This window comes from Ambystoma mexicanum, chromosome 6p (genome assembly GCF_040938575.1).
Source record: "Ambystoma mexicanum isolate Mex_15411 chromosome 6p, UKY_AmexF1_1, whole genome shotgun sequence".
Classification (NCBI taxonomy): domain Eukaryota; kingdom Metazoa; phylum Chordata; class Amphibia; order Caudata; family Ambystomatidae; genus Ambystoma; species Ambystoma mexicanum.
This window is the reverse complement of record NC_090935.1, coordinates 1,328,453,726-1,328,471,911: the sequence shown is the minus strand read 5'-3', so window position 1 is coordinate 1,328,471,911 and position 18,186 is coordinate 1,328,453,726. Positions and strand designations below refer to the sequence as shown.

The 18,186-nt window shown below is 47.1% G+C and overlaps 1 protein-coding gene and 1 long non-coding RNA gene across 3 annotated transcripts in view; one reads left to right on the top strand and one right to left on the bottom strand.

The window, feature by feature from the left end:
• LOC138510377 (coiled-coil domain-containing protein 171-like) overlaps positions 1-18,186 on the top strand; it is a 3,784,015-nt gene that overhangs the window by 2,079,080 nt on the left and 1,686,749 nt on the right. The window lies entirely within an intron of this gene.
• LOC138510379 (uncharacterized) overlaps positions 4,490-18,186 on the bottom strand; it is a 129,875-nt gene continuing 116,178 nt past the window's right edge. The window contains exons 2-4 of the long non-coding RNA XR_011280374.1: positions 5,375-5,468; positions 5,209-5,280; positions 4,490-5,099 (exon numbers count right to left, since the gene is read on the bottom strand). This is a non-coding gene — a long non-coding RNA (uncharacterized lncRNA). The remainder of the gene's footprint in view (positions 5,100-5,208; positions 5,281-5,374; positions 5,469-18,186) is intronic.

Here is an 18,186-nt window from a genome sequence, read left to right as displayed (position 1 = left end):
AGGAGATACGTTCGTGGTGGATTGGGAATTCCCACTGCTGTACGCGTTTCCTCCAGTCCCCGTCATTCCTCAAGTAATCAGGAGCTTAAGGAGGTTTGGAAACCACATGATCCTCATTGCCCTAGATTGGGCCAGGAGAACGTGGTAGCCGGACCTTCTGGATATGTCCATCTGTCCTCCGATACATCTTCCACAAAGGGAGAATCTTCACTCACAAGAGGAGTGTCGGGTTCTCCATCCAGAGGTCAACACTCTCAACCTTCACGCTTGGTTTCTGAAAGGTTGAGGTACAAGGATTGGGACCTCCCGGATGACGTCATGAGATGTTGCTTTCGGCAAGACTGCCAGCAACTAAATCTCTGTACCGTTGCCGTTGGAATACGTTTTTTGACTGGTGCAAAGACGAGAATGCTGATCCTTTTCAGTGTACGACGCCAGTTGTTCTATCCTTTCTGCTTTCATTGGCACACAAAGGTCTTCAGGTTGGCACCATTAAGGGTTACCTGGAAGTACTTTCGATTTTTAAGTGCTCTTCAGAGGAATGTTCCTATTTTAAGATCCCTCTGGTCACTCAGTTTCTAAAAGGGCTCACAAATCTGTTCCCGCAATCTACTTTTCAGGTTCTTATGTGGTACCTCAACCTGGTTTTTACATTTCTGATGGGTGCTCCTTTTGAACCCTTGCACTCATGTTCATTGAGGTTGTTGACCTTTAAGACTATATTGTTAATTGCTCTTATATCTGCAAAAAGAGTGAGCGAGTTGCAAGCACTTTCTTCCAAGCCACCCTTTACTGTATTCCACAAGGACAGGGTTGTTTTGAGGGTGAAACCCTCCTTCTTGCCTAAGGTGGATTTGGACTTTCACCTACGGTAGAAGATTGTGCTGCCAGCATTCTACCCTCCTCTGCATCCTAATAAGGAGGAGGAAAGGCTACATCGGTTGGACCCTAGCAGAGTGCTGAGTCTTTATATTTCCAGGATTTCCAAATTGAGAGTGGATGACCAGCTATTTGTAGGGTACACTGGACACAGACTGGGCCAGGCTGTTTCCAAGCAGACCTTGTCTAGGTGGATCATCCTCGCTATTTCTGAATGCTACATGCTGGCAGGCAAGGACCCTCTTGAGGGTGTGTGTGCCCATTCCACCAGGGGCATGGCCACCTCGACTTCCCTGCAGAGCGGGGTCCCTATTAAGAACATCTGTATGAACAGCATACCCTGACTATACTCTACAGGTACAACGAAGGAGGATCAATTTTGGCGCAGTTAAGAGGAGGCTACGGAAATCGGGCCATAGGTACATGTTGATGTACCCAGCGAGACTGAAGGTATTTCACAAGAACAGAACACTGTTCTTTGACACCCCAGAGGAGGCGTCGGATTGGTTGGACGCACAAAATTGCCCAGAAGGAAGGGAAGACCAGAAAGGAAGCAGCGCAGAGAAATGACGCAGCGATCTGGTGAGTGAGGTGCTGTATAAAGATGTGATAATGGGACTTGATTATAGTCGTGCTAGATAATGGGAAGGCAGCATACAGAGATGCATAATGGGGAGAAGAAGAGCACCCGACTTCACACCCCCTTAGATAGGTTAGTTTGGTTACCAGTAGAGCGGTAACCTCCTGCTGGGTGCCTGGTACCAGTGTAGCTGGACGGGACCAAATGCAGGATCGCCTGAGATCCAGGGATGGAGCTGGGCAACAGTTGGGGTTGGGATGGGAGGGGGAGGGGAGGGAGTTGGAGTGTTTGAAGAGGTAGTGGTTAGGGAACGAGCATGTACCCATGTGCCTTGTGCGCGTATTCCAAGATGAGTATTCTCGGGCTGGAGACACTGGAGGGAGGGAAGGGAGAAGAGAACGAAAGGGAGATGGGTGACCTTAGAATGATAACCTGGAACGTCAGGGGGCTTAACACCTACCTGAAGAGAAATAAAGTGATGATGTACTTGAGGAGTCAAAGAATAGATATAGCCCTGTTACAAGAGACCCACCTCACGAAGGAGAAACAGGAGATAATCAAGAAAAAGTGGAAGGGCACTACCGTCGGCGCACTTACTCAGCATATGCCAAGGGGGTGATCATATGGTCCGCACCTCAGGTGCCTCTTCAGATACTACAGACTGTGGTGGAGCCAGATGGGAGGATGGTGGCGCTTCGTGGGCTCTTGGAGAATAGGGAAATAAGCATCATAAATATATATGCCCCCAATCAAGATACTGTGACTTACTATAAAACGCTATATAGGACGATCAGTCCCCTCGCGAGCGAGACGATTAGATGGGGGGGGATTTTAACTGTACGCTAGACCCTAAATTAGATAGATCGGACACAAAATTTGATAACCTACACCCGCAGCGAGAGCACTATGGGCCCTCCTGAGGGACTTCGGGCTCGAAGACATATGGAGGCAGCAGCACCCGATAGCAAGACACTATTCCCACTATGCGGCCCCACATAAAGGTTGAATTATATGTTCCCCATTCTCGGAATAGCTAGGGAGGTGGTGGGCTCAGAATACAAAGCCAGGATATTTTCGGACCATTCCCCTCTGGTTTTGGAGTGGCGGCATCAGCCCCCAAGAGCCAGAACTCCTACATGGAGACTCAGAGCAGAGGCCCTTAGAGACGCTACATTGAGAGGACCTACGGGAAGAGATAATAAGCTATTTTGAACATAACACAGGGAGCGTGGAATCGGAAGGGAGCGTGGAATCGGAAGGGACCCTGTGGGAGGCCTCAAGGTGGTAATCAGGGAGGTGGCCATTTCCAAATCTAAAGGGCTTCAGAGGGATATAGAGCGGGAGTTGCAGGATATTGAAAAGAGATTGGAAATAATAATGGAGAAAGAGGGGACCTCGCAGGAACAGGCGGAAGGGGCGAGCCAGTTGCAATTGGCGGGCGGAGAGCTATGGGACAGGATCAGCAACCTGAACTCCAAGAAAATGTCGAACGGCAACATGCAGTGGGGGACAAACCGGGGAAGCTGCTAGCATAGCTATATAAAAACGAGGAACAAAGGCCTGCAATTAGAGAGATAGTGGGAGAGGCTGGACAGGTATGGAATTCCCAAGACCCAAGAAACAGTGAACGAGAGATTCTTCGAATTTTACAATCACCTCTATGCAGATGTGGGGGAGGACATGAAGAGGGAAACACAAGAGGTCCTGGAAGACATAGGATTGCCCCAACTAAGCGCAGAAGATAGAGAGAACTTAGAAGCCCCAGTTATGCTGGAGGAATTAGAGGCAGTGGCGATGTATCTACCCATGTGCAAAGCCCCCGGCATGGATGGGCTCCCCAGCGAGTTTTATAAAACATACAGACAAGAGATCCTTCCTCCGTTACTGGCCATGCTGAACGAGACATATGAGAAAGGGAGGCTGCCGGAATCCCTGAGAGAGCCTGTGATCATTCCCCTCCTTAAGTCAGGCAAGCCCAGCGTGGACTGCGGGTCGTACAGACCATTGTCCATGCTGAACCAAGATAGTAAGATCCTTAACGCAGTACTCGCGAATAGACTTAAACCGATGATAAATAAACGAATACACCCAGACCAAAAAGGATATGTTCCGGGTAGGAGTATATCCGATAACCATAGGAGGTTCCACCACATCATAGAGCAGACAGAGGGTGACCCAGACGAAATAGCAGTAGTCTCACTGGATGCAGTCAATGCATTTGACTCGGTCCGATAGCCATGGCTGCTGGCGGCTTTAAAGGGATTCGGGATGGGACCTGGGTACTTGCGGTGAGTGAAAATGCTTTACAGCTCTCCCACAGCCAGAGTAAAAACTGGGAAGATCATATCGGAGAGTTGGCAACTAAGCAGAGGCACTTGGCAAGGCTGTCTGTGGTCTCTGATGCTGTATATACTTGCACTCGAGCCACTAGCTATCTACTTCAGACAACAGTACAGCGAGATAGGAGTGCGCACCAAAGGCGGACCACATCTAATATCACTATATGCAGACGATATGCTCATATACCTGCGTTAACTGGAGAAGAACCTGCAATACATCTTAGAGGTGATGGAACGCTATGCGGCCTTCTCCGGGATAACGGTCAACCCCAAAAAATCAAGTATGTTTCCCCTGGGCAGATACGAAGGCATACCGCTGACGGACCTGCCCACTCTGTAGATAGCTTGGCAAACTGAAATGTTTAGATACCTGGGGATTAACATTTATCATACGGCAGCGGCTGAGCACAAATACAACACAGAGAAAGCAGTGGAGGGCATAAAAAATAGCATGGAATTTTGGGCCAAACTAACCCTGGCTATGGTAGGGAGGGCGTCCCTGCTGAAGATGGTGGTCCTGCCCAGGCAAAAAACTAAATTGGGGCTCCCGCGCCTAATGTGGCTGTGAGCATGCGTTTTACTAAATCACTAAAGAGAACACACTCAGGGATAATTAAAAGACAGTACAAAAAACGAAGCCTAAGGAAAATACAACCTGGCCTCATTAGGGAATACGATTCACATAGAAATTTTAATAAAAAACATGCAAGTATTAAAATCAACTTAGTAGAACTAACATGCAGAATCTAGTATACGTGCTGACAAAATGACTAGTGTTTACAACACAAAGTGCTAAGTGCTATTAGCCATCTGGCTACAAAAGGGCAAGGTACAAACATCATACATGGCTCCAATTGTACATACAAAATTGTAGGCTGTTTTATCTTTTTTTGAAATAAGTCTAGTTCACTCTTTCAATTACAATACAACAAACAAAGAAACCACACAAAGTATAGAGATAGAGACCTTCTTTGTTGGGTGTCTCTAATTCAGATGCCTTGGTCAAAGAATACCTAAAAGTGCATCTATAAAGCAAATACTTCACATTAGTATCTGTCTAAAGCCCAACATGTTTCGTGCCTATAGTCCTATAGATTATTGGGAGGAACTTCTTCAGGGGAAAAGGAGTTGTTTGTGTGTAGGGGTTGGGGCAAGGAGCACTCCCAACCTAGCTTCAAGTAATAACTGTCTGGCTGTCGTTAAAGTGAGAGGTCTTTTCCAATTATTCTTGACAGACAATTCTGAGAGATAGTGTCCATGTTATCTTGTTAGAAGTACAAGAAAAACGATCCTGGCCACACCTATTCAAGCAAAACACAAGAAAAACCACATATTAATTAGTGTGGTTGCTCGATAAGTTGCATTAATATTCAATTCTAATTAGAGTATGCACTTAGAGTAGGCGCTTACCATCTGTTGGTGTTGGTAAGCTGCCCGTGAGTACTGTCTGGAGTCACAGTGTTGCAGTCTCCAATGGGGTCCCTATAGATATACAGATACAAAAACACATACCTTCCTGTCAGGCCCAAAAGATTAGGGCTATAAATACAAAAGAGATATTGTTAGAAAAACTTACTTAAAGTCACACTCGTGTTTGGAAAAGTCGTTGAAGAATTGGAGTGCCTTTTATAATCTCGTTGGTACAGGCATACAGGGTTTAGTGCCAAATTCTGTAAATTAGAAAGTGGAACCCATATTAATATATAGTTGAGGATAGTAGTTAAATATATTCATCAATGAAGGAAACCTATACATTGTAAAAAATGGAGGCAATAGGGAGCTGAATATAAGATATGGGACTATCAGATTCAAAACAATGTCTGGCTAGTTGTAAACCAGAGTGAATGCGAAATGGCTACCAGGTAGGTTACTAACATCAAGCAATCTGGCAATAGATAGCAGCCGGATGTCTAGGAAACATTATCTTTCCATGGATAAAACAGAACTCAGGTGGAACGACTTAGGCGCCAATTCATAGCTTGTTGCCAAATAGCAAAGTTGGAGAACGATTATCAAGAGTTCAGTTGCTCCCAAATCGAAGGAAAAACGCTGAATTTACAACCTATATTAACAAGTTTGTGGCGTAGTACCTCACTAGGTAATGGATTACCTGAAATGGATGGTCCACAGGCGTTTCATTGTGGTGTGGCTGAATCGCACAATGGCGATCGGGAAGGAAAGCTGCTGTGTGAAGAGGTAACTTTCTTCTGCACTCAATCCGAACTGTGTCTGCGGCCGCGCATGCGTCAAGTGACTAGCGTCTGTACTGCCGTGTACGTGAATATATCAAGATATAAAATGCTGTTCGAGAATAAATCTCGGTACGTTTTTAATCGTATGTTTGAGGAATTATAGCTATCGCACAATGGCGATCGGAAAGGAAAACTACTGTGTGAAGAGGTAACTTTCTTCTGCACTCAATCCGATATATGTCTACGGCAGCGCATGCGTCAAGTGACTAGCGTTTGTACTGCCGTGTATTTGAAGATATCAAGATATAAGATTCTGTTCGAGAATAAATCTGGGTACGTTTTTAATTGTATGTTTGAGGAATTATGGCTATCGTTAAGTAGCTGCTAATAGATAGTGTCTATTAGCTTAATACAAAGAAAAAGCCAGTGCACCGTTAGTTGGAGAACAGAGTGTCTGACATGCGCAATGGTTAAGATGCTAGTCGCTATTCTACTGGAGCTGCTTAGTGACTGATGTGGACTAACGATCGCAGTCCTTGGAGTAATGTGGCTGCCTGGGACTCAAATAGAGTATATGAAGCATATAAAATAACAGATTCTGGAGCCCAAAAAAGAAAATGGATTGGATAAATCGACTAATGTATATAAATGGAATTAGTGTGCGTACCCTCCATGAATTGTCATCTAATAATAAGGTAAAACGCACAGTCGGAAAGTAAATATGAGATACATTACTCACCGTAATCGTATTTCTGATGCTTGTATCTGCTTAGATTCACATGCTGTGCATAGGCCGACATCTAGTGGAAGCTGCGGAGTATTACAGTTTGTTTTTCGAAAATCGAAAATGGGCGTCGACACAGGGCGTGCCAGTAATACTATCCCTAGTGTGACGTCCACTGTACCCATGATCCCTCACGCGTCTAGGATCCCCAGATTGTGTTTTTCCTGACATGAGGTAGCATGAGGAGTAGCGTGAGTACAGATAATCCAAGCAGATAGGTAGAAAGGTAGGACTACAAGCAACCATGCGCCTTCTCTCAGAGGGGAGGAAGGGTGGGTCGCATGTGAATCTAAGCAGATACAAGCATCAGAAATACGATAACGGTGAGTAATGTATCTCTTCTGAGGCTTGTGGAATCTGCTTAGATCACATGCTGTGCATAGATTAGCGAGCAGTACCTGAAGAAGGAGGTGGGGTGTGAAGAAGGGTCATGAGCAAATAAATGTCTTAGAACCGCTTGTCCCACTTGTGTATCTGTCTTGGAATGAGTGTCAATGCAGTAGTGCTGAGTAAAAGTGTGAATAGAGCTCCAAGTAGCTGCTTTGCAAATGGTGTCAAGGGGTACATTTGCAATGAAAGCCAGAGTGGCCCCAATACCTCTTGTAGAGTGGGCCCTAGGCGTGAAAGGCAGAGTCTTTTCAGCGAGTGAGTAACACAGCTGGATACAGTTAACAATCCACTTAGAGATGGCACCCTTAGAGACGCGATCCCCCTCTCTGCCTGTAGCTACGGAGACAAACAGCTGATCTGTTTTTCGTAACGGTCTGGTCTTGTTTACATAGTAGAGGACCGCCCTACGCACATCTAGTGTGTGTTGTTTCACCTCAGCCGAGCTTTGTGGGTTTTGGAAGAAAGCCGGAAGCTCGATGGACTGGTTTACGTGGAATTTTAGAGATAAATTTAGGTGAGAACCTAGGGTGTGTGCGTAAAACCAGTTTGTCCTTGTGGACAGTAAAGAAGGGATCCTGCACTGACAGAGCCTGGATTTCACTGACCCTTCTTATAGAAGTAATGGCTACTAAGAAGGCTGTTTTATAAGTCAGATGTTTGAGACTACTTTTATGCATGGGCTCGAAGGGCGGGCCCATGAGTTTAGATAGCACCACGTTCAGGTCCCATCCTGGTGGTGGGTTGGAAATTGGAGGATGAAGTCTCTTTACTCCTTCCATGAAAGCTTTAACCACTGGTATTTTCCACCACGATACCTTGTTATGGGAGGTGGTGTAGGCTGATAGAGCTGCCAGGTGCACCTTGAGTGAGTTAAAAACCAGACCTGCATCTAGCAGGTGGAGCATGTATGTAACAATAGTGGAAGGAGTGCATTTAATTGGGTTGATTTGTTTATTCTGGCACCAAATAACAAATCTCCTCCATTTGTCAAAGTAGCAGTGCCTTGTGTTTGGTTTCCTAGATTCTTTTAGGATGTCCATACATCTTTGTGGTAGATTGAGATGTCCAAACTCTATGACCTCAGGAGCCATGCTGCGAGGTTCATTGAGTTGGGTTGAGGATGCACTGTTTGACCCTGGTGCTGGGACAGAAGGTTGTACCAGGTTGGAAGTCTGATGGGTTCGCACACCGCCATCCTGCGTAAGTGTGGGAACCAAGGTTGTCTTGCCCACATGGGAGCAATTAGGACGAGCGTCATCGACTCTCTGTTCATCTTGTTGACCACCTTCCTGATGAGGAGTTGGTGGAAAAGCGTACGCAAACATCCCTGACCAGTTCATCCACAGGGCGTTCCCCTGGGAGTCTGGTTGGGGGAACCTGGATGCAAATCCTGGGCATTGTCTGTTTTCGCTTGTGGCGAATAAGTCTATAGTGGGGCAACCCCACTGAGAGAAGATGTCTTCTACGACCTAGTGCCCATATCCAGATTTTCTGGGCAAGCTTGGACAGATTTGGTGAACGAGTCCCTCCTTGCTTGTTCAGGTAGAACATGGCTGTTGTGCTGTCCGTCCGGATTTGCACTGCCAGGTTGAGCAGGTAGGGCTCGAATGCTAGCAGTGCTCTGAATACTGCCCGAAGTTCTAGCAGGTTGATGTGGTTCCTGGCTACTGAGGGAGACTTTTCCCCTGAGCAAGATTTAATCTCGTCCACCAGTGAAGGCTTTGTACCAATGTTGGCGAAACGACCACTAGATCGTCCCACTGACCCCTTGCCTGAGACCACTGTTTCGCCAACCATTCCTGCATGGGACGCATGCGCAGTCGCGCGTGGGGGACCAGGTAAATGCATGAAGCCAACATGCCCAGCAAACGCATTGCCCTGCGTACCGTTATTTGGCGACCGGCCTGATATTGCGGAATTTGCAGTAGTATATTCCGAATTCTTTCCTCTGAAGGAAACGTTAACCCTCTTTGAGTATCCAGGATAGCTCCTAGGAATTGTTTGGAGGTGCTTGGCACCAGGCTTGATTTCTTCTCGTTGATTGAGAAGCCTAATTCGTGAAGGAGGTCGATAGTCCTTTGAATGTTTGTCCTGCAAATCACTGGGGTTTCCCCCGTTATGAGCCAGTCGTCCAGATAAGGGTATACTGGGATAGCTTTCCTGCGTAGGTGTGCAGCCGCCACCGCCAGTACCTTGGTGAATACCCTTGGTGCCGAAGCTATCCCGAAGGGCAGCACTTTGAACTGATAGTGTTGGCTGTCCACCTTGAAGCGTAGGTACTTTCTGTGCGCTGGGAGCATGGAAATATGAAAATAGGCATCTTTCATATCCAAAGTTGCCATGTAATCCCCCTTTTTTAGGAGGGGGATTACCTCTTGTAGTGTAGTCATACGAAACTTTTGGGGCTTGACATACTTGTTGGCAGGCCGCAAGTCCAATACTGGGCGCATTGTTAAGTCTTTCTTTGGAACAAGGAAGTAAGTTGAATAAATACCCTTGTTTACCTGGTGGCTTGGGACGATTTCTATCGCGTCCTTTTGGAGCAGATTGTAGATCTCCTCGAGGAGGATCTTCTGATGCTCTAAAGAGTGGACTTTTTGTCTTGGAGGATGGTTTCGGGGACGTTGCAGTAGTTCTATACAGTACCCATTGGATACCGTTGACAGCACCCACCTGTCGGATGTTATCCCTTCCCATGCCTGGGTGAAGCTGGATATTCGTCCCCCTACTGGGGTTGTATGGGAAGGGACCCTGAAATGAGCGTCACTGCTTTGGTGGAGGCGTGCCGCCTCCTTTACTGGGGCTGCCTCTGCCTCTACCACGTCCTCTTTTACTAGCCCTACCATACCCCTGGGTAGACTGTTGTGAGTTGGTGTTCCACTGTGTACCCTGGGTGTGGGAATAGCTATTTCCTCTATTGGAATTTTGGCCGCGGGGGCGACGAAAATTGCGGTTCCCTCTTTGGTTAGGTGGTTTTGTAGTTAACTGGCCAAGGGATTTGAGGGTGTCGAATTCCTCCTTAGCGTTTTTTAGAGCGTCCTCGACTGCCTTACCAAACAGGAGATCACTTTCCACTGGTTTGTCTAAGAGTGCAGCTTGTGTTTCTGCTTTGAATCCCGACTGCCTCAACCAAGCATGTCTTTTGATGACAGTCCCCTCTGCTATAATTCTACCCGCATTGTCTGCGGCGTCCAAAGTTGCTTTTAAAATGCAGCCTGAGACGTTTCTTCCCTCTGCACAAATGCGAGATAGCTGGCTCTTAAGGGGTTCGGGAGCGGAATCTATTAGTGCTGCCACTTCTTCCCACTGATGGCAGTTGTAGCTGGCCAACAGTGTGGTGGAATTCGCGATTCTGGTTTGGTAGGCTGCCGTGGAAGCTACTTTTCTACCAAAACCATAGAGTTTCTTACTTTCCTTGTCGGGGGGAGCCTCAGAGGAAGATAATGGGGTTCCAGCTCTCTTGCGGGTGTTAGTTACGACTAGAGAGTCTGGCTTAAGTTGACCTCTAATATATAGAGGGTCCGACTGGGCTGCTTTAAACAGCTTCTCTACTCTCGGGTTTACAGGTCTTGTCAGGTTTGGGTTGATAAGGGATGGTGCTATTCTGCGTTGAATCGATTTCAGGATGGGAATGGTCTGGGCTACTGTCTTCCTTTCCCCTATTAGTTCCTCCGCGAAGTCCCTCTCTTCTTGGACACCTTGTGTGTCTATGTGGAAGTGGTTAGCTGCCCAAGAGAGCAGTTCATTCAGGAGGGGCTGATTATCTATTGGGGAATCAGACACTGGGGCTTCCCTTTCGACTGGTGAGTCCATTCTGAAAATATCTGGGCTATTTTCTGGCTCATCCTCGTCTTCGTCCTCCCCGTAATAATCTGACACTGCGAGATCTTCTGGCCTCTCAAATTCTTGACCCTCTATAAGGGAAGAGTCTCCTTGGCCTGTAGGGAAAAGGCAAGAATAGGGTTGGACCTCAAAGGGGTCTGAAGCCCTTAATGGTGTCTCGACCCGGGGCCTTTTATTTGAAGGGATAGGGTCCCTTGAACCTGAGGGAGAAGATTCCTGAGGGTTTAAAGCTAGGAGTTGGTCAGGGTGTCTTTCGAAGAAATTTGCCAAGGAAGACATCCTTGACATTACTCTGTCAATGTCCTCGCATGACCAGAGTTTGGAGCTTGGGGTGACCTTGCTGGAACTTTCTATGGACTGTCCCTGAGAAGACTTGGACGGGGAAGTCAGTTCTCTTGTTGTGGAGGATTGCAAGGGTTGTTTCCGTTGCTGCTTACCCCCTTCCCCGTGGGTGGAAGTGTGTTTACCATTTCCCTTATCTTTCGACGCCTGGCGTCGAGGATCGGAGGTGGAATGCCTGTGTTTCGAACTAGGCTTCGAAACTGGGCCCTCCTTACTCCCAAGTGATGTACCCTTTTCCTGGGGTGCAGGCTGGGGATGGAAGTCGTGTTCGTCTCCGGACGAGTGATCTTCCGTGATGTTAATGGGCGAGGCACTATGTGCAAGTGTGGAGGCTTGCCTGACGTCGTGCGGCGACCTCGACCGGGACCGCCCAGAGGACGACCTTTCGGACCGCTTCTTCTGTGCCTCTTTTCGAGGTTTCGACGACGTCGAATCTCGGGTGGCGTTTTTGTGTTTAGCGTGTGTATGTGTAACGCTTTTGTCGCCGGGGGACTTCCCCATAGTCGCCGGGACGGACGACCTTCCGAGGCCGGGGACGTGCGTTAGGCTGTCTTTCGACGCCTTGGTGCCCTCGCCGTCCGAAAGTCCGGCGTCGCTGCCGTCGCTGAAGGTACCCTCCGCCTCCATAGCTGCTAGCTTGGCGTGGTGGGCCCAACGCTTGGTGGAGCGGTCCTTAAGAGTTTTGGTCTTAAACCTACTACAGGCCCTGCAACCCGCCTCGGGGTGGTCTCTGGGCAGGCAAAGATTGCACGTAGCGTGCTTATCTACCCAAGGGTATTTCTTATTACACTTGGGGCAAAACTGAAAGGGCGTACCCTCCATACGCGCCTGTGGGCAGCGGGCAAGTGTGTGAAGGTGTCTATATGATTATATATATATATCCGAGTGTGGAAGTGTACCACCCCCCACTCTCCCTACTTGTAGGGCCGAGGCCAGCGGCCCAGGCCCGAGCCGAGGCGGAAGCCTCAAGGCCCAATCCGTCGGGTATTCGACGTTGATCTCCTCCCCGGTTCGGCGTCGAGATGTTGATCGACGTAAGGGTGACAAAACGGGGCAAATTAGAATTAGTTTTGAGTGCAAATATGGCAAAGCCAGGGAACTCCGATGAAGTGCTTCCGACCAGAATGGCGGAAAAAAACAATCTGGGGATCCTAGACGCGTGAGGGATCATGGGTACAGTGGACGTCACACTAGGGATAGTATTACTGGCACGCCCTGTGTCGACGCCCATTTTCGATTTTTGAAAAACAAACTGTAATACTCCGCAGCTTCCACTAGATGTCGGCCTATGCACAGCATGTGATCTAAGCAGATTCCACAAGCCTCAGAAATTTGTTTATAGAGACGGCAATGGAAGCGCTCGAGACAAACATCCTCCGAGTTAATGGAAGGACAAAACATGTTGTTCTAATTTTGCCCGAGGGTATAAGGTGTACAGAATGGATTCATGTTATTAAAAGAAAAACACCGAGGTGTTAATGAAGTGTGTATGCATTGCGCGTGCACGCAGCTAGTGTTGCTAGGGATAAGGATATAAATAGAGAAGTGGCTAGGTACAGGTTAGAACACAAACACTTTAAGGCTCTAACGGAGCCGTTACAACTCATAATTGGATTATTTAATGAATACACTCCAATCTATATTTTCATTAAGCCCTTCTGGATAGCTTTTAGTCAAAAAAATCATTTTTTGTTCTTGTACACTCAGATGTGTTCGTCATTAGAAAGGTCTTGTGTAGGTCCAATTTTCATCTACACTGTCCATTTCAGTTCTTCTGGTTTGTGTCCTTGGCTAACAAAGTGGCCTACCAGAGGTGCATTAATGGTATTGTTCCTGATGCAACTTTTGTGTTCGCCTATCCTAAATTTAATTTTTCTCTCTGTCTTCCCAATATATGCCCAGGCTACTGCATTTTTTTTTTACAAACATCCCATACATGGTGCCCAGGCGCTTCTTTACTAAACTGCACAGCCTGTGTTGGGGCTTTCTGTGGCATAACACAAGAAACAGAGTAGCCCTGTGGAAACTACTGAATGCATATGACAGAGGGGGGATACATTTACCAAATTTCGAGATATACCACCTGGCGGCGCAACTACAATACGTAGCCAGGTGGCTCGCGAAGGACAAGACAGCAGATCCCAGGCTGCTGAAGGAAGAGAGTGCCCCATACTTCTTACGAGAACTAATATGGCTACCTAAACCAGAGATGCGGGGGAGACCGAGATTGTTGACACTGGGCTGGGAGGTCTGGCACAAGGCGTTATACGGAGCAGATGACCAACTAAGAAAAACGACCCGGAAATACTGGGAGCCAGTGGGCCTAGCCACCCTGGGGAACATCTGGCAGGAGGGGGAGGCCATGGATTTCCAAATGATAGTGGACGGAACCGGGGTACAGCTGGGACAGCATATCACATATAACAGAATAGTCAAAAGGGTGAAAGAAACATGGTCCGAAATAGCGCTAGCGGAGCAACCGGATATGGCTATCGAAACAATGTACGACATCTCTGAGGGGGGGATGAGATATCCAGGATATATACGAATTAGCTATGTCAAGAGTGGGAAAAGAGCTGCTCGAACTAAGGCGGGATGGGAGGAGGAGGCAGGAGAAGCCATGCAAGACGGGCAATGGGAGAGGGCTCAAAGATACCACAAGAAGGTGTCAAGAAATGCCAGATTACAACAAATTCAACTGTATGTCACCCACAGAGCATATATGACCCCCCAAATGATAGTGAAATTTGTAAACGCAGAGGCACATAAATGCCCTAAGTGTGGAGAGGAGAGAGCCGGGATGATCCACATGTTCTGGGCATGCCCGGAGGTCGGGAAGTTTTGGGGGGAAATTAAACTCAAGCTGTCCGAGAAGGGGATTAAATTAGACGTAGAATACACATGGGCATGCATGCTAGGGGGATTCACCAGGCCACGTAACTTGAAACATATATGTAAACTTAAAGACCTTGTATACATCCTGGGCAAGAGGAGAATCGCCATGAGCTGGAAAGCCGCTCACAGACCTAGAGTGGAAAGGTGGTGGGAGGACATCCTTAAGCGGGCAGACGCAGAGACAATGGCATGGTATGAGGCGGCCAGCAACGGGGAGGGAGAAGAAGTGGGACCACTGATGGAATGGAGACAAATGATAGCCTCGCAACACGGGTGCACCCAAAGTGACCCCAGTGACGAGGACCTGCCCGAGAACCTGGAGGAGGACTGATCCTGGGTAACAGAAGCCGGTGGGATGAGGGGGAGTGCTCGAGTTTATGGGTGAGGGAGGGGAGAAGACATTACAGAGAGAAACATGTAATGCATACTGTGACACACATGTAATTGTAAATGTCGGGAGTGTAAGTTATGTGTTGTTTGTTGTAAAATCAATAAAACCATTTTTTTAAAAAAAGTATACAGAGATTTCTCATATAGCAGTTGTATATAGTCAAGATAACATTCAAAGCCAAAATGTAGCTTTCTCTCAATGTACGCTTGTCCCAAAATGCATCTTTCCGTTTCCAGTATATGCTCTTTATCTCTCATTTTTATTGGTCTCTTAATCCTGGCCAAAGCAGATTTATCTACCTTATCGGGGGACTCCCATAGTGCGGTTCATTCCGCCTTATTCATTGCTTCTTGACATGTACTAGCCATGGGATACATCCCCCCCCGCCACCTCCAAGCTCAAAAGATGTTTTAATGCTTCTCTGTATTTCCAAAGACTATCCGAACTCCACAGCCTAAGCAAGTAATATACTGGTTTTAAAGCAAGTATATCACCTAACGGGCTGATAACCAGTCAACCAGTCGATTTAACTCCAAAGCAGGTGAAATTGCCCCTCTCCCATGTACTGTACTTTCCCAGATTAGAACAGGCTTTGGAAAGTTGTGAAGACCATCCACAGTTCTCATGGTATCTAATTCCCAAGTAATCCTAGAACATTGTCTGTTCTAACTTAAAGTCTCTTACATAGATATCCAATGTATTACCCTTTGAGAACTGCGGCTTGAACACCATTATCTTTGTTTTGTCGGTATTCAATTTTATTCCGAGGCTCTCGCATTTATTTAAAAATACGGCCAATGTCGTCTTTAATCCTTGTGCTGAGGTTGAAAATATCACTGTATCATCGGCATAAGATAAAGCTGATAACAATCCTTGCCCATCTTAGGGGAGACCATATATCCCTGGGTTAGTGCCTTAATTATCGCTTCAATATATGTATTGAAGAGTAGGGGGCAAGGACACAGCCTTGTCTCACCCCCTTTGCCACTTCAAATGGTGTAGTTAGTTCTCCAGCTAGTCCGAAACGCACAGCTGCCTTATTGTCAGTATAGAGCAGCCAAATAGCGGAAATCAGTTAAGAAGGGGCCCCCCTTTTCCTCATAATCCACACACAGGGTTTCCCTTGAGATAGTCGAACACTGTCCTGAGATCCACAAATACAGCGGATAGTTCCATTTTCAACAATCGACGAGGATCCAGGGACAGTTACAGTTGGGGATCCTATAAACAGCCTAAAGGGCTGGAAGGGGCAAGGAGGCGATGGGTCATTCAAACAGAAGATTTGTATGGTGCCAGAGTATAAACGGGGTACAAGAGGGTAGCAGTTCTGAGAGAATTGGATAAAGAGGGTCCAGAAATATTATGTTTACAAGAGGCACACTTGATGACGGAGGATGAGAGAAGTGCGAGGACCTGGAAAACAGGTCAAGAAGGGACAACATCAGGATCTAAAACCTGAGGGAAGGAGAGGAGGAATCCGACCTGCAAGGCCTGCATACGAGAAATGTTTGAGACTCTGGTGGAAGGAGAGATATCCCCAAAGTATGGGAATAGAGAGGGTGCATAGAGTGGGGAGCAGGAAAATGGACCTAGGGGCAAGACCCAAAGACATTTTAGTCAAAATGCACAACTACAAGGACAAGGCTCAGTTGATGGGGGCCACCAGGGCGAAGGGCAAGATCCGGGTGAGAGGACATGAAGTGCAGGTACACAAAGATCTCTCCCACATTACGCTGGCGAGGAGACGCGCCTTCAGGCCATTAACAGAGGAACTTAATAAGAGGCAGATGAGGTATAGAGGGCTCTTTCAGACGCGGATTCAATTCTGCATAGGCAACCAGGAAAAGAGAGTGGCTCAGGTTGAGGATGGGCTGAGGGCGCTGGGGAGGGCCTCAAAGAAAAGAGGAGGCGATATTGCGGGAGCCCACCATGAAGCAACAACGTCAGGAGCTCGACCCGGGCGGCAGGGATGGACATCGAAAAAGGGAGCACACTAAAAGCTGAGCCGATGCTCGCAGCAAAGTGAACTCTATGACTAAAATATAGCCTGACGTTCTGTAAAAAATAGAGGGGAAGGCGGGCGGGGATGAGGGTGATGCCAGGTACGGTTCACCAAGGGGGACCACGTCATGAACCCCGACGAGGATCCAGGGACAGTTACAGGTGGGGATCTTATAACCAGCCTAAAGGGCGGGAAGGGAAGAGGAGGCGATGGCTCATTCAAACAGAAGATTCATACAGTGCCAGAGTATATAGGGGGTAATTGAACCAGAGTAGGATGTATAGACTGAGGACCTGCAATGTGAGGGGATTGAACAGCCCCAGCAAGAGGGTAGCAGTTCTGAGAGAATTGGATAAAGAAGGGCCAGAAATAGTATGTTTACAAGAGACACACTTGATGAAGGAGGATGAGGGACGCCTACGAAGCAGGAACTATACACAGCATTATCATTCAGCAGCAAGATCCAAGTGCGCAGCGGTGGCATCTTAATCCATAAAAGTATCAAACTCGAAGGAACCAAGATTAGGAGGGACACGGAAGGAAGATATATAATGGTGACGGGGAAAATAAGGGGCCAGTTATATACATGGGTATCAATTTATGCCCCCAACCAGGGACAAGAAGGCTTCCTGGAGGGATTCCTGAAAGAGCTCAGCAAATTCGGGGAAGGGGAGATGATCATAGCTGGGGATTTTAACCTGGCAGCAGACTGTGTATGGGACAGGTCGGGGGGGCTAAAGGGGCACGCTATGGGTACTATGTCCAGACAACTGGTGGGTAGACTCCAAGAAGAGGGGATCTGTGATGTGTGTTAGGCAGAATTATATGCAGTACCCTTTGGGAACACCACACACAATTAAGACTACAAGTGACAGTACAAAAATCACCTTTGGTACAAGCCTGTACTACACAGTAAAGTGGTAGCGATGGCTGAGCAGCCAGACTTATCTCAAGAGTAAGTGAGCAGTATCAATAGTTACACAAAGGACAGCAATTACTATGATTCAACCAAACACTGATTCAAGGTTTCTGAGTAAAAGAATATACATTTATTTACACATCAGTATTAAAACATTTCACTAAATTAAAGCAGTTTAAAAATCACACTCTTAATACACTACACCACACCCAATAGATTCTGGACAAGTTAGGCTCAAAATTAAGTGAGAGCAAAATGGCACTCCAGCAATTTGAAAGAGAGGGAACGACAAAGTTGGGCAAGAATTGAACAACACCAACAAGTAAGTAAGCAGAGCAATCTAGAAAAAGGAACTACAGTCAGGAAATCAAATTCAAGGGGGCCTGGCCCAAAATCAATGGACCAAAGTCTTTGCTCAAGATCACACAGTTCAGGGTAATTCGCGATTAAGTCTTTGCCAAGAGTTCAGGATGAAGTTGGTCATACGAAAAGTTAGTTTAAAGAATGAAGAAGGACAAGCCCTCGGATTGGCAAAAGGTTTCACACACTTTCACCGAGGCTGGACGAAACGAACAACTGGATTTGAACAGTACCTTAAATGGAGAAAAAGGCTGTAGCTGAGGCAGACGT